We start from the raw sequence: 16423 nt of genomic DNA on the forward strand, positions 1-16423 counted from the left end.
CTCATGCTAGGTATCAGTCCTTGTGTGGTGAGTGCACTTAGTGCCTCTGTATCCTCTTGGCTTTAGTAAGAACAGAGGCTATGCAAGGGGTGGGGATTGTGCCTCAGAATTTTACACCCTGTGTCCCAGACCTCTGCCTCTTCCTGTCCTCAGACTCTTCAATAGTCAAACAGGAATTGAAAAGTTCCAGCAGGCTGAAGTGCCCCAGTAGCATTGTCCTGATATCTATGACCTTCCTTCCCTACAGAGTCACCCACTTTCTCAAAATGAACTCTCTGTCTCTGTGGCCATAGATGAGTCACTATATCACCTGACAATAGTACATAAGTCAGCTACTTGTCCCTAAAAGCTACATAATGTAGCAAACTTCCCATTCTAAGCTTTAAAACTATTATCTTATTCTAATAAAAGACAATGTCTACTTGGAAGAAGAAACCATATCAGGCATGGCCATGGCTGGCGAACTCATATGGGTTGCCAGAGAATATAACTTTCTAGGGACTTCAGAGAATACCTGAGTTTCAGAAGAACCTGATCCTGGAATGTCTTCATAGTAAAACTGCAAGGGTAATTGGGAGGGAGGCACATGCACTCGCTCAGCCAGGAGCAAATAGTACTCTCTGTCTCTCTGTCTCTGTCTCTTTCTCACGCGCGCGTGTGTGCGTGCGTGCGTGCGTGCGTGCGTGTGTGTGTGTGTGTGTGTGTGTGTGTGTGTTCAGGTGTATGGGATTTTGTGGTGAGTCAAAACTCTCAATAGGAAAGGAAAATACCATTGTGTTTTGAATTGGTGTTGCTCAGATAGAGAACATGGGGACTTTATCCCCCTTTAGGAAAGATATGACAACTGCAGGATTTAGATAGTCTGTGTTTTCATTCCTGTCATATTTGGTGGCATTTTGATTTATTTATTTTTTTAACTAGCATGTGAGGTTTGTATTTGGTTGAATTTCCACAGCAGCTGTAGAGGTGTCTTCCACACAGCAGAGCGGGGTAAACACCCTCAAACTTGAGGTAGGTGACTGAGAATCTACTCACTGTCCTCTGGACCTGACTGGACCATAGCTTCCACCCAGAACCGCACTTGCCTGACTTCCCTCATTTCCTCAGAACAAATCAAGGACTTTTGATAGTTCTCCACAACATACATGCATTGTGTCCCAATCCTTCCTATTGTGGTCCTATCTGTCACAGCAACACTAATTATAAAAATTGAACATAAATTTGTGCTGTTTAATAGGTTTGGGTTTAATTTTGCCTCAGTGGGAAGACATTTGATTAAAAGAGTCCTTTTTCCCCCTCCGCCTTTTTCCTCTTTTCTTTTGGAAGAACAGTTAGTAAAGGCGTAGGAAATTGATTTCAGTGTCACAAAGGACATTTCTGACAGGAATGTACTTTGAAATGATTCAAGGCATCTGTTTCTTTCGCATATGCCCAACACTGCTGAGAGCTGTACCTAAATTAAACTGTTTAACGTGTCAGCTCGGAATCCGATCACAATTTACATCCCAATGGCTTGGCTGGAATTTTCAACATTTCATGAACTCCCTCCCCTAATTTACTAAACAAGTTCTTGCTCAAAGTGACCATTTGTTCTAGATGCCAATATGTCAGAGTCAGAATTGATTTAGCCTTGGAAGCTATTTGTTTGGGTATGGCCACTTTGCCTATGAGCTGGAATCATCTGTCTGTCGTTACTTCTCCTGGCACGTCTGTGGGTGATGTCGTGGTGGGTGTTTTTGTTGCTGTTTGTCTTCCACTGGTGTAATGTCTGTCAGGAAAGGTGGCTCCAGGAATTCCCATTGTCAGAGCTTCTGAGCCCAAGAATGATGTGCACTCTGTTTATGACTGTGTCTGTGGCACCCAGCATAGTACCTGGGATGCACTTATGGTAAATTGTTCATAAATGAACAGAGAAGGAACACTTGCTACACCCATGCATATAACCCTAGTATAGACCCCACTGGAAGGGCTCATTTGTCTACCTTGCTGTGTTCCTTAGAAATCAGCACTGCTCACTTCCATTAATTACACTGAAGCATGTCCTTTGAATTTTGAGGGCTGGGGCAATTATTTTGTGTGTGAGGGAACTTTTTATATTCGTAGTAGAAATAATTTCCTGGGGATAAGAAGAAAATGTGTCTGTGCTGAGGTATAATAGGAACCTGAGCTCATTAAGGTAACTATTTAGTGGTTCTTCACCCTTCTTCTTCCCTCCAGTGTCCACCCACATAATCCTCACTCACAGTTTACCAGACAGTGGAGAGTGAGAACCCAGGGAAGGGCTCCTGCTGTTGCCCTGCCTGAGTTTATAAATCTGTAGTCTACTGAAGCAGCGCTGGTGTTTGTCTGAGGCTGTCCTGGAAGACACTTGCCCTAGAGGGTCATGTGCTAGACCTTGTGGATGAGCTAGCCACTAGTGACAGGCAACAGAGAACTATCTTACACTGTCATCTCTATCTGTGGTTCTCTGGGACTTTATTAGTGGTGATAGAAAGCATGAAAGAAGTAGTGGCTTGAGTAGCTAGTGATTTTCTCTCTTGTACCTATGCTAGTGTAGCCAGGGTGTTATGTGTCAGTGGTGACCTCAGTTCTATCCAGCCACATGGAGACAGCGTTCATGGAGGCTCTGCTTCTCATGGGTTGGCTTCTGGAGCCATCTGATCACATCATTGCGACCTCCTGAAAGGGGAAAGGGAAGGTAGAAGAGAAACAGCCTTCATAGTCACTAGTCTTCGAAAGGCACACACTCCCCTTTTGCTCACAAGGCAGAGCTCTGTGACCTGAGTAATCAATGCGGGGAAAGCTGGGAAAGGAGAAAGATACTTGACTGATCAACCACATGACTGGGCCTACATGGAAGCAGAGATGGAGTTAGTAAGGTCTCTTTCACCTTCGGCTTTTCCTAACCGATTTGCCGCCTCCCATCTTTGTTTTGTGAAGTTCCACAGTTGCTGGGAGACTTTAAATACTAGGTAACGCTGCCTGCACTAAAGCTAATGCTTTAGTTTCTTTGCACCTAAGCTGTTTATAAAGATGACGTAGAAACTGGCAGCACATTTAGCTCACCTTCTCCCAGTTAATGTCAAGGGATGGGTACTTTGCATACACACATTTTCCACTTTGAAATTACTGTGTATGACTCTCAGGAACATGCTTGCTGTGGAACATTTGAATGCTCCCTCTCTAATATCTCTGGGAAGCATAGTAGAATAGGGAAATGGCGGTAGATTTGTTATCCCCCCTCCCTGTATGCTAGTCATTATACAGGAAAACCCAGAAGGTTTAATTAGTATTGCCTGCAAAAAACTCCCATCATATACAGATGGCCACTGACTAATGCAAAATCAGGTTTCCATTCATGATCTTTCTTCACAAGCAGTTCTTGTGGTGACATGAAAAATTGTTACCAGTGTTACTGCCTTCTGCTTTTCTACTCTTTCCTCCAAGGAGTTAAAAAAAATCACGAGCAGCATATTTTCCTCTACCTTGATTAGATTTTAGAACCTATGTCTGATTTTTCTGCATGCATTGCATAGTAGACTTCTCTCCCCATCTTCTCCTGGATGTTGCAGGATGAAATATGTTCAAGTCTTTGGAACTTTTAAGCCTGAACTTAGATGGGTTTTAATCTCTTCTGCTGCTCTCTCACAAACAAAGGATTATCAGAGTTCTTGCTGTGCAATAAATGCTATTTTTAAGGGAGGATTTAGACAGTATCCTCATTCTACTTCCTAAGTATGAGCAAACCCTTACTTTAGTTTTGTACAGACAAGAATCACCTTGAGTTTTCTTACATGTTTGTCAGGGGAGGGACAAGAAGTGAAAATCAAACGTGTGCCAAGCCAAGCTCAATGCATGCTCCCTTAGATAATCTTAACCCTGACACAGCTTGTCGCTTTAGTGTTGATACTGCATACGATAGGAATGGTTTTAAAGTGTTTTCTGCATTTGAGTCACTTTATGCTTATAGGCTAGCTATGTCGAGGCTACTCATAAAGATTGTGAATTCCAACTGCACATTTATAGACTACCCTGCCTTCTGGCAGTCAACATATGGGGTGCCTAGATGTCAAACTGCTCACTGAAGGTGTTAGGAAAAGGCACACCTAGTAATATTAATTTGTTTTCATTGTCTTGCAAATAAGCCTAATATCCAGGGCACAGTAAATTGAATCACCCAAAAATCGAGTTTTAAGGTGGCTTTGGGTCAGGAAGGAGAGTGTTGCTTTTCTGATGGTGAATCTCTCCACACCTCACCCTGCTCCCCTAATTCTAGCACCTCACATGCCCACCACTGCAGTGCCCAGTTGCTTTATAGTTTTGCTTCTGTTTCTGTTTTCCACACCTCACTGTGGAAGAGAATGTGCTATGTTCAATGTGTAGTTGGTAAACTCATTAGTAGTCGATGAATAAATATCTTAAGGAAGAAAAACCTTATCCCTCTCTCTAAATTAAAATTAAATTTTGGACAAGCTGGTATTTGTGTTTTCTGTGTGCGGAGAATCTTCTCATTATTCTTCTCTGCCATTTTATTATTTAAAAATGAATTTTAAAAGTGTGCTCTGTGTACATTGGTCTAAAATGCTAAAATTGTTTAACTCACCTAGTTGTAACAACAAAAATTCTCCCTCAAAAAAACTAAAACTAAATCCAGCTATCCCACTACTGGGTTTATTTCCAAAGACAATGACATTAGTATTTCAGAGATATGTGTATACATGTGTTTACAGTAACATGGTTCTCACTGGCCCAGATCTAGAGGATCAGCAAGGCTCCCATCAATGAATGACTGGATAAAGAAAGTGTAGTGTGTTTACTCGGCCATAAATAAAGAATGAGTCCCTTCCATCTATGGTAACATGAACAGGGGTGGAGGACTTTGTGTTAAGTGAAATAAGCCAGGCCACATAGTCAACTCATATGTAAAAGCTGAAACCTAGAGACTAGAAGAGTAAGGGCTGAGGCTGCAGGGGACCTGAGAGATAGGTACCAAAATACCACTGGATAGAGGGCTGCGTTCTTGCCTACCCATGCAGGGTACAGTGGTTTATAGCAGTTCTTGTGTATTTTACAAGGAACTGGAAGAGAACAGTTCTGGGTTTCTCAATATAAAGGATGATTCGATTGCTACTCATTCATGTGTTCAATGCCCTACAGTGCAGTACAATGTCAATTAAGGGTCTCATGTGAGACTTTTGGACTCCAGGCAAGGACCTGGTCCACTGTAAGATTGTGTAGTCCCATGTAAATGTGAGTCCGAAGTGAGACTTAACCCGAGGTGCCTGTCATGAGTTCCAAATGAGATCCTTGGTATGAAGAATTTAACACAACCAAGGTCAGCTATGAAGGTAACAATGGCCCCTTGGGTTCTTTTTCCTAGAGGTCAGACATGACCATTCAATCTTTTACTCTTAAGCAGGCCCTCTGACATGATGAAGGGAACCCCAGGAAATGCAGGCACAGCTCCACATGGTCAAAAAAAATAGGAGACATGATTGTCCTCCTCTCTACTTTCTAGGAATATTAGATCATGGATTGATTGAACCATGTAAAGTGGCATACAGTGCATGTAACTAATAGAATTCTTTGCTATCAGATGGTTCTGAAAGCAGCTCACACCATAGTGAAGTGATAAGACACTGAAGACCCGTGTGTTCCCTGCAAATATTTCACTTCTCTTTTCCTCCATTTAAAAATGTGTGTTTCTAGGTCACAAGCTGAAATGTATCCAACACTGGCTCTCTACCCCAGCCTTTTATTAAAACAGCTGTTTCCTATTTTTTTGTAGGATCTAGTGATGTAGTTCAGCCAACCTCACTTACATGGGGGGGGTATGTAGCAGATGACTTCAGCAGTGTAGACCACTGTGTGTGTGTGTGTGTGTGTGTGTGTGTGTGTGTGTGTGTGTGTGTGTGTGTGTGTGTGTGTGTTCGTTCAGTTTAAGAGGTTGGTCCTATATAAGCTTTGGGGATGTTTTCATCAATATTATTTAAGTGAAAATTTGTTATTCTGTAGCATCTGATTCCATATTAATAGAGAATTTCCTTTTATTAGTTATGAACTTTCTTAGGCATAGCCTGCGTATTTTTCTAGTAAGTTACCTTTATTTTTGTGCCTGTCCCCAATGTACCGAAATGACTCACTTTACCATATTTTTACCCTTGAAGGAACGTGAAATCATATTTTAGTGAAAAGAGAAAGTGTTGGTACCAAATGTAGAATTTTAAAAAAGTTTGTGTTTTCAGATTTCAGCATGTCACCTCACATTAACTCTTGTCCCACATGATAATAACCCCGCCAACAGGAGCAAACCCATCAGCATGTACAGCCCTCAGGGATCGTTGTTCACATGTGGGTCCAAGGAGCTTGCCTGGAAGTCCAAGCTTCTCACACAAGAGAATTCCCTCTTCTTATGAAAAAAAAATGGAATTGATGTTGTACTATTGTGCTGGTGTACATTTGAAACATAATCCTATGTGGATTCACCTGCGAACGGGACGAGAAGACAGCACCACACCATGTGGGTAGCAGTGCTAACTTGGTGCACCCTGAGCAGCAGCCTCTAAGATAAATGCTGTTTTTAATCCTCGTTTTCAGATGCGAGGGCGTGGAGGGTCAGAATGTTTGAGTGACTTGCTCAAGTCACCCTGCCAGAGTGTAGATCCAAAATGCATGTCACACCTGACTGAGCCATAGCTGATGCCACTAAGTCTATTCTAGTCACATGATTCACTCACTGCTCAGCTTCCTGAAAAGTTTAGCCTTCCCAGTCTGACCCTTTCTGGTGTACATTCCTGAGAAGAACTGGGAGTGTCTGGTCATGGTGTTGCTTTTGCAGGAAGGCCCAGAAAGGCCTTGGGGTGCATGAAGAGACCTTGTCTTCATCCAGCCAGCTAGCCAACCCATCGGAGATTTGTGTTTCATAATTGATAAACAAAGAAATAAAAAAGGACTGTTTGAAAACGACTTTTCACAACTGAACTGGCACATCCATCTAGCTAAAAACCAAAGAATTAAGGAAAAAACTTTTAAAAAGCACTACTATTTCATGACGGCTTTCCTCCTTCACCTACTCTTTTATTTTCTTTTTTACTTTGACAGAATTCTTGGTTGTGTATTGAAAAAGCCCACTGGGTTGAGGCCAATCTGTATGTTTAAAATTATGCACTGCCAATTCCTCCTTTGGTGCCCCTTTTTAGAACTTCTTTTTAGAGGGTTGACAACTTTAAAAGAAGTGGTGTGTTCCTTTAACCTCAAGAACATTTTCTTTAAATTTAGTCACTGGTTTGGAGAAAGAATAAACAGAACCTTCACTTAAATGTTCCCATGTCTTAGAAGAATGAATGGGTAGTGATGTGATTTATAGTTGGTAGAAAAAAGAATAAAGAAGATAAAAGAAAATTGAAACCCCAAATTATTGGTTTCTGCCAAGCATTTCTGATCTAATTCTCAATTGTGAATACAGTTTATGCCTTGCTTAAATGCTTCTTGCCAGGATGTAGAAGCACATCTCTGCCTTTTATGTAACATGTAGCTTAATTGAATGCTTATTGGCTATATAGCAGTCTGAAGTGGAAAGGGGAAAATCGTCATCTAGATTCACAGCCGACTATGTCAGATAAATATTTCCTAATTGATTAAATAGAGGAATGAATGAATGAATTCTATTCAGAAAGTTCCAGGGTGACAAAGTAGCACCTGTACACTGTATAATACAGTGAGTGCTGCCATTTATGAAACACTGATGAAATGTTTCTGGTACCATTGACAACTACCTCCTGCTACAAGAAAGCCACCACTGTTGAAGACATGGCAGAAGGCTTTGTGGGAGGAATTCACACTCATACCTCTGTTGTCATTGGGGGCTCATTGAGTCAGCTTGCTTCTTAACTAGAGTGTGTGTTAGTATAGTGAGTCAAAGGGCAGGTTTTAGAATGAGCCCTGGTTCTAGTTTCTGGTATATGAAGCCCTATCTGTGACTTCACCTCTCATGTCTATATTTCAGTCATAGGTTCCTCAGAAATTACTTCCAGAATACAGAGGTGAATTTCTTCAACTGACACTAGAATGCTTCATACCAATGTATTAATATTAAACCTTTGCTTGTGGCATTTTTGTATTTTACCATATCCTTCTGTAAGTAAGTCCCCAAACATATAAACGTTCTATCTTTTACAGTAATAATTTTGGAAGATTAGGTAGGTAGGCTTGTTTCAATGAGGGTATGTTTAGCAAAACCTATTCTTATGACTTTTATTTGGATAACCTTACTATAGACTCTATGGCAGCAGATCTTTATCCTCTTTGGTAATTTATTTAGGACTGAGATATTTGAAATCAGGGTATTAAAGTGGACCCCACTGTTGAGGATTTCAAACAATAGACTCCTAGAAGTAACTCTAAAGCCCGAACCTAGATGTGACAGGTCAACTGCCATGCAAGGTAGGGGTCTGCAGAGTAATTGGGGGATGCATGGGTCTTTGACAGCACGTAGCTCTTCAGTGCAGCTAGTGCAAGACATACTACTAATTTAAAGTCTTGGTCTTTGATTTCCTTGACAGTTCTAACCTTATTAATTTAAAGTCTTACTGTATGCAAACTTAAAAACTGACAAACAGTCATAAATAAGAAAAACCCAAGATACTAGGGACCTAGTTACTCCTGGATAACATAGATCAGCGCCAACCTTGGCAATTGGCAGTCTTAGTAACTGGGCCTGAGCATTTTCTCCTTGGCTTAACTATGAGAACTCCAGTTAAAGTGTTTACATGACCCTTTGCTATTGTTAGGATGGGGCAGAGTCTTCCCTACTAATGGAGGGTAAGTAAGCCCTTTGAGTAATGTTTTTAGTTTGTAAGATCTGGCTTGCTGGGACATTTTGTCTTCGCAAGTTACTTTTTCCAAAGGAAAATGATGACAAAAATTATTCAGGATCTAGTTATCATAAATGCTTACTTCTGATTGAAGTTTTTCCCAAACTTGGCTAGAAAATACTTTTAGTGGGTTTGAGGCATATCTAGAGCAAATATCCTTGCCATGTGGACAATGCAATCTGCTCTCAAGTTTGAAAATCTTGATACATAGACATGAGAGCATTTAAATCACTATCATAACTATTAGGTTCATATGCTTGACTAGCCAGAGACACGTCCTGTAGCCACTGAAATGTAACAGATCTCTCATTCATGTTCTAACTATGCATCATTCATTCCATCCATCCTGGTACTCCCCTACATGAGGTATTGATACACAACGTAAATGCTTCTCGTTTTGAAAAGTGAAGCATGGGTAATTAAGCAGTGCATCCATAAGTTGAATACCAGGTTTTGACGGAGGCCCAGTAATGAATGAAAAGTGCATTATCCAAATTAAAACCCTGGCCTGGTCATTTTCTTGGCTCTTGGCGTACCTTTGCGGATCTCTTTACAGAACAGCATAATCATGTTCATAACAGTGCCTTCCAGAATTTTCCCCTCTTTTTGAGGCTAGTTAATATCTTCAGTGGTTGACAGACACCTTGTAACAGTTCCTTTTGCTCACTAATATAAAATGATCCTAGTTTTCAGTTATTCAAGAAAGTAGGATCCACACAACAGACAGTTCTCTTGTATTTTGTTCAGTACATAAATGTTTCCTCGAATTGAATTCTGTTTTATATAAGCAACTATGGGATTCTTTAATAATACATCACCACATAAGTGGGTGGTCATTCATCTTAGTAGATATTGTGTGTGATGACTGTTCTCCCACAAATAAACCTTAATTAAAAATTTGACATTAAATAATGTTTTCTGGGCAAAGGGGGATTGATGTATAGAAAAGTGTATTTTATATCAAATCACATGTTTTGCTACATAAAAGTTTGTGCTACATGGCTTTTATGCTTTTAGAAAAATCTGACAAGAATCAAATACCTTGGAACAAGTGACTGGCCAGTTTGTTTCCATCTCTTCTCCGAGCCACTAATAAATCATTAGGGGCACCTTGTGCCACATGTCTTTGAACACTTTAGAATCGGGCTATTGCCTATTCTTCCACACCCAGCGCCTCCCCCCAAAAAAGCCAAGATGCCAGTTTCCCATTAGCTGCAAACACACACACACACACAAAATGGGGGAGGGAGCTTTTGGTAGCAGAAGGAAATTGGTTTTAATAGAACTTTAAAGAAGCTCTTCCATTGAGGCCAGATGATTCTCTGTTTATGCTTCCTCCTCTGTGCTGTGACTCTCTAAAGTGCAGAGGGGAGAGAAGATTGCTACTCAAAGGCATATAAACAGCAGAGACAGAAATGATGGAGTAGCAGAGTCTGACTAGAGGAAGCAGGAACTGAAAGCATGAAAAATGAGAGGAATTTCAAAGTCAGCATTGGACAGATGCATGTGTAGACTAGGGGAGGAGAGTCCTTTGACAACATAAACTGGGGTGAGGTCTGTGTACATCATCAGAAACTGGCATGGGCTGGAAGGTGCCCAGAGCAGAGTATAGATGATCTTCAGGCCTTCTGGAGGTTGTATGACACTTATGGCTAGAACCTTCCTTCCTTCCTTCCTTCCTTCCTTCCTTCCTTCCTTCCTTCCTTCCTTCCTTCCTTCCTTCCTTCCTTCCTTCCCTCTTCATCTCCACTAAGCACTTGTCAAGTAGTGACAAGATGCTCAGGGTGGTTTGGTTTCTAATCCATCTCTTAGAAGTCAGTTTGCTGTCTTGCTTGAAGGAGTTCTTTCAGCATCTGAGCCTCCTTACCTGCCTCCTCTCCAGGTGTCTGGTTCCTACATGGTTGAGAGAGTCTAGGCAGTCTTGGCTTGCAGGCCTATAAGTATATCCTTCCTTTTTTTCCTCATCTCTGCCCAGGATGGAGGATGAGGGGCTTTGCATTGCATCCATAATTATCACATGTGGCTGGAAACAAAGACAGTCATGTTGCTGTCACTGGATATCATAAAAACTGTACAAAATGAAAGTGAAGCTTGTAGTAGTTCCTTTTCCTTGAGTCTGAGCTTGGACCTATGTGTCTGTCACCCATTTCATTAGGATTACTGTTTGTATAACAGGATTCCCAGGATGTTTTAATTCTTTGTATATCTTTCTACCTGTTTGAAGTATGATATCCAATCAGATTAATTCTTTGATAATTCTAGGGTGAAATAGATAGGCAGCAAATGTGTCATTTTTAGCACAATGTCTCTATTTAAGTTTTCTTTGAAGCTAGGAAGTTTGGGCATAAGCTGTTTATTGTGCCATACTTCTATGCCCCCCCACCCCGAAGAAAACCACCATTGAATTAACTTTTGCATAGTGTGTTTCTATCAAAGCATTTGATCCTTGTTTCTGCAAGATAATCCTAAGAACTTTTTATTTTGAGAATAGAAGACCATGATGGATTTAATTCATAAAGGGAAGCCGCTGCAAGGAATGTAAATGTAAGCGCTTGATAAGGTAGGATTTCCTAGTTGCTATGGCAACCTTTGGGTCATGAGCCTGAGAAAATATAAAGTAAGTCCTGGAGCTGTGAAGATGATTATAAAATTTAACTGTCATTCTTCATTTAGAGTTGATGGCAAACATTATTTACTTAAGTTTATCTCAAGGCAGGCAAGGATCCAGTTTTGAAAATCTGAGACTCCGATCACAACCGAATCCATGTCGCACATGTCTAACATTATAAAGCATAGGCGGCATTTATTATTCTAACCAGACTGTTTGTACATAACGTCCCTGTAGATTTAGTCACCTTCCTATGGAAGCCAACGGTGTTCGTCTTGTGAATTCTTAATGAAAATGGTGGAATGCAGCTGTATATGTTGAGTAAATTTGCAAAAAACGTGTGTACTTTCCTTGCCAAAAAAGAAGGCCTAGGGGATCGTGTAGGAAGGATGGCTTTGTGCCTTCCTTTCAGATTCACATATGAATAGTATACTGTTTAGGGTGGACAGGTGCCAAGATGTTAATATAGTTGTATTTTCAAAATATACCTCAACCTGGTGATAGGAAGGTAGGTTGACATCTCTTTCTGGATTGTATCCACCTCTAGCAGGGACCTGCGGTGAGGGTATGGGTGGCGAGACCCAGTTTGCTGCACTGGGGGAGGGAATTGGGAGATGTCAAGTTTCTAAATTGAAATATGATGCGGAGCTCTGCACTTTGACAGAGCACCAGTTTTTCTTGCTTTATCTTTTACAGGCTGCTCTTAGTTTGTGCTAATGACCTGTGAGACCCACTGCAAATTACCCAATCTTGCAAATTAGTGAGTATGTGAACAAACACTATAAAACTATCAGATACCACATCAAACAAATGTAGTTTATTGCAGGAAGAAAAATAGACTTGCATATTGAGAGGGGATGTGTTTTCACAACCAGATAAGTGCTTTCCTGCTTGCCCATCAGGGAGCGTCAACACATTATATGGTCTGTGTCAGCCAATGGCTCACTGGCTCTGGAGCAAAAACATCAGTCTTTAAAATGCAGACACAGAAAAGCTCATGATTATAGGCATGCTGGAATCTTGCACTGAATTATTTCCCCTATCCTATTTCCCCTATCCTTTGCCTTTATAAAAAAAAATCCTTTCCAACTCTATATGCTGGATCTTTACATTAGAAAAGAGAACAGAATTTAGGGTTATTAAGAATAACAAATATCCTTGGCTGGTGTTTTCATGCTGAACCCAGTTGAGTCTGAACCTGGAGGATCCTTCAGCCCCTCCCTTGCCGATGATGAGGTAGAATCCAGCCCACACACCCAGCAGCATACACTCTGCTCATCAAAGCACTTTTCTCAGTTGGTTTGTTTTCATGTCTAGCAGCAGAAATAGCTGCTCTTTTTTCTTTCCTTTTTTTTTCTCCCAGCATCTTGTAATTGCAACTGGTAATGTGTTTTCTTCTAACCCGAGACTGGCACAGAGATGGCAATATCTGCACCCCCATACGACTCATGGCAGGGCCCCAGTGACTTGTTGATGGCATAGTGCACTTGTCTCTCATATACTGAGAGCCTTACCTGGGTCAGCTAGTGTCCTCCTTCCCTACTCCCACCGCCGTTTTGTGTATTCTACCTGGCTCCCTAATAACAGCTGTATTGGTAACATGCATTCTGGTACTTATTGTATGGTAAGCACTGTGGGGGGAACCTGTGTGTAATACTGAATCTCTTTTATTTACAGGTGTGTACATTTTTGTGTTTGTTTTCTTTATATATATATGACTCTTTCTAAATCTTACTTTAATGGATAAGTATATACAAGTTAGAGCAGTTCATTTGTCCCCAACACTGGGCCCTCATAAAGATATGAGATAGGCACCGTTAGTTCTCATTTGTCCAGTTTTAGTTTATTTTTTAATTTTTTTGCAGTTTAGTTAATTTTTATATGTGCATGTGCACATTTGCAAGCACCTGCAGAGTCCAGAAGAGAGTGTTGTTTGCCCTGGAACTGTAATTACAGGCCATTGTGAGACACCAGGTATGTGTGCTGGGGACTCAATGCTGGTCCTCCGTGGGAGCAGCAGGCACACTTTAACTGCTGAGGCCTCATCTATCCAGCCTTCTATTCTACTTTTGCTTATTGTTTAAAAACAATAAGGATTTAAAGGAACTGAGCCGCCTAGTCATGAACACACCTGATTGATACCTGGGGAAGCCAGAGTGGCCACCATTAGAATCTTGTTCTGGATCCAGAACTCAGGCTGTCCTGTGTTATCCCATATTGTTGCTCATAGAAAATTGCAAGGGACTACATTTTCAGTGAAGCATCAAGTTAGGTGATCCAAACATGATACTGCATCTTGTCTAGGATTACAGGATAATTTTCTGTGATGTGCTTTCAAGAGCTAGTGAAAGACTGGGTTTGTTGTTCTTTTTTGCGGTTGATTGTTCTGTTTGGGCTTCAGGTAAGAGTGGCAATAGGACAAAACTGAACATACTTGTGAGTCACCTGGAAACCCTTCTTGCTCCTGGGGCCAAACTCCCAGTGTTTAAGTCTCCTTCATGCCATGCTCACTTACCCTCAGCTGTGGCAGACACACAGAGACTGAAGGCTAGGCGCCTTCCCTGTTTGTCATGGTCAGCTCACACTATCCTATCTCTCTTTTGAAAAATCAACCCCTTGTCAGGAATTGTGGCCCCATCTTTGCGGGTGAGTCAGTCTTTGGAATAATAACCAGAATCATTCATCGCCGGCTTTCACTGTAATGTGCTGATGCGCACACCATCTTAAATGTCAATACAGAATTGTGCTTTAGACCAGGATTTTTCTGCCATCACTCAGGAGAAATCCCCTGAAGTGCAAAAGAAGTTATGAACAATAACAAAAGTGCTAACGTTCTCTTGGGGGCTAGATACAGAGGTGGAGAATGCTTCCTTCAGGGGAAGACAGGCGGTTTGGAAATGCATTGGGAAGCTCCCCTTACAAGCAGTCTGCAGTCCCAGCCTAAACGGGATATGACTGTAATAAACAGGACATTAGGCCCAGGGACCATGTACCTGTTACCTAGTTTTGAGTGGTGGCCCCCTCTCTTCAGGGACCAAGATCAGCAGTCAGCTGCAATGGCAGTGAAGCTATGAGGAAGCAGCCCCCAGTATCCACACCTACTGTCTTAGGGAGTCTTCGTTTAAATGATAATCAGCCCAGGCTATTGAGATGCACAGCACAACCGAGGGTTAGCACTCCAGGATGATTTGGTTTCAAGAGTTCTTCAGTAAAGAATTTGGGAAGCACTTGTTTTGTGTGACAAACTGATGGATAGGTACCTGATTTATTAGAGATGGGTCAGAGGTTAAGACAGTGTAGTGCTCTTACAGAAGACCCAGAGTTTAGTACCCAGTTACCCATGTTGAGTGACTCACAACTCTAGGTCCAGAGGGATCTGCCGTCTCTGGCCTCTGTAGGCACCTACACACACATATACATACACACTGCTATATATCTAATTAAAAGAGAAAACCCTGCCCCTCTTCTCTCCTCTTTCAAGTTCCCTTCTCCCCCCACCCCCCAGATAATCCTTCTTCTGCTTCCTTGCCATATTAATGTATAGGTAGTCTCTCTCTCTCTCTCTCTCTCTCTCTCTCTCTCTCTCTCTCTCTCTCTCTCTCTCTCTGTCTCTCTCTCTCTCTCTGTGTGTGTGTGTGTGTGTCTGTCTGTCTGTCTGTTTGTCTCTCTCTCTGTGTGTGTGTGTGTGTGTGTGTGTGTGTGTGTGTGTGTGTGTGTGTTTATATTCTCCATACAGGAGAAAACATAAAATACTTGTCTTTCTTTGCTCCATTATTCTCTTTCCTACTCTGCCTTTTAGTGCTCCACCCCCAGTCAATCCCGCTTTAGTTGAAATCATTTTAAAGAACGCATGCCTGATGCAAAAAGACAAGCAAGGAATGTTTCTCAAATATGTGAAACACACACACACAATGAAAGTAAAGGGGGTATATTTTTAAAGTGAAGATGTGGGGCTAGAGAGATGGCTCTGAGTTAACAGCTCTTACTACCCTTGCTGAGGACCAAAGTTAGGTCCCCAGCATCCATAGTAGGCAGCTCACAATTGTCTATAACCCCAGCTCCAAGAGATCTCACCCACTCTTCTGGTATCCATGGGTATCTGTAGTCATATGCATAGACACACTTATACATGTAGTTAAAAGTGAAATCCACATGTATAAGTGTGATGATTGGAAATTATTTCTTTATAGTACTCATAGCATTGTTTATGGTGAGGGAGGAGTAATAATTGCAAAATTTAGATGAACAAAGACCCTGGAAAGCTTTTCTGTTGAAATACACAGCTAGTGGTCATTCTAGTCAATACTGGTCAAATGCTGATACTGAGTTTGTTCCAGCTACTTAGGTAATATTTTTCTTCTCTCTTCCTTTTAATGTTTTACTTCCCTATTTGTTGTCTGAATTGTTGCCTGATTTAGGTTGTATCAACTAGAAGAGTCAGTTGCGTTTGCTCCTTATAATACATTTAGAGTAGCAAATCTAAAGTCAGTTTTCAATCAGGAAGGAATATTGGATGCTTTAATGGAAAGATTACTACAAAGTCACCACCCCTTTGTGATTTAGATTCCTTGAATTCACCTCATTAATGTCTGAGCATTGAATCAAATAGGATATTTCTCACAGTTTTAAACATTGAAAATTCAAGGCAGAGGCCTCTCCTTCTGTCTTCAAATGAATGAGAATACCATCTTAAAGGAAGATGGCAGCTGAGATGTCAGTGCTCTGTGTCACCTCTATCAAAGAGACTGATTACACTGTTGATGGTGATTTTCGAGGCCATTGCTGTCTTGCCTCTGCTTCTTAAGAATGTATAATACAGTCCAACCTTAAGACAAATAGGTCAAACTACAAAACTCTGCAGGAATATGAGAACGAATCTCAAAATAATAAAGCAGCCCAACTTGGAGATACGATATACTATATAAATATCTCCTAACTGAGA

At 41.2% G+C, this 16423-nt stretch overlaps 1 protein-coding gene across 6 annotated transcripts in view; it reads left to right on the plus strand.

Annotated features, from left to right (window-relative positions):
* Cadm1 (cell adhesion molecule 1) overlaps window positions 1-16423 on the plus strand; it is a 323512-nt gene that overhangs the window by 186527 nt on the left and 120562 nt on the right. The window lies entirely within an intron of this gene.

Source organism: Mesocricetus auratus, unplaced genomic scaffold (genome assembly GCF_017639785.1).
Source record: "Mesocricetus auratus isolate SY011 unplaced genomic scaffold, BCM_Maur_2.0 Super-Scaffold_100022, whole genome shotgun sequence".
Taxonomy (NCBI): Eukaryota; Metazoa; Chordata; class Mammalia; order Rodentia; family Cricetidae; genus Mesocricetus; species Mesocricetus auratus.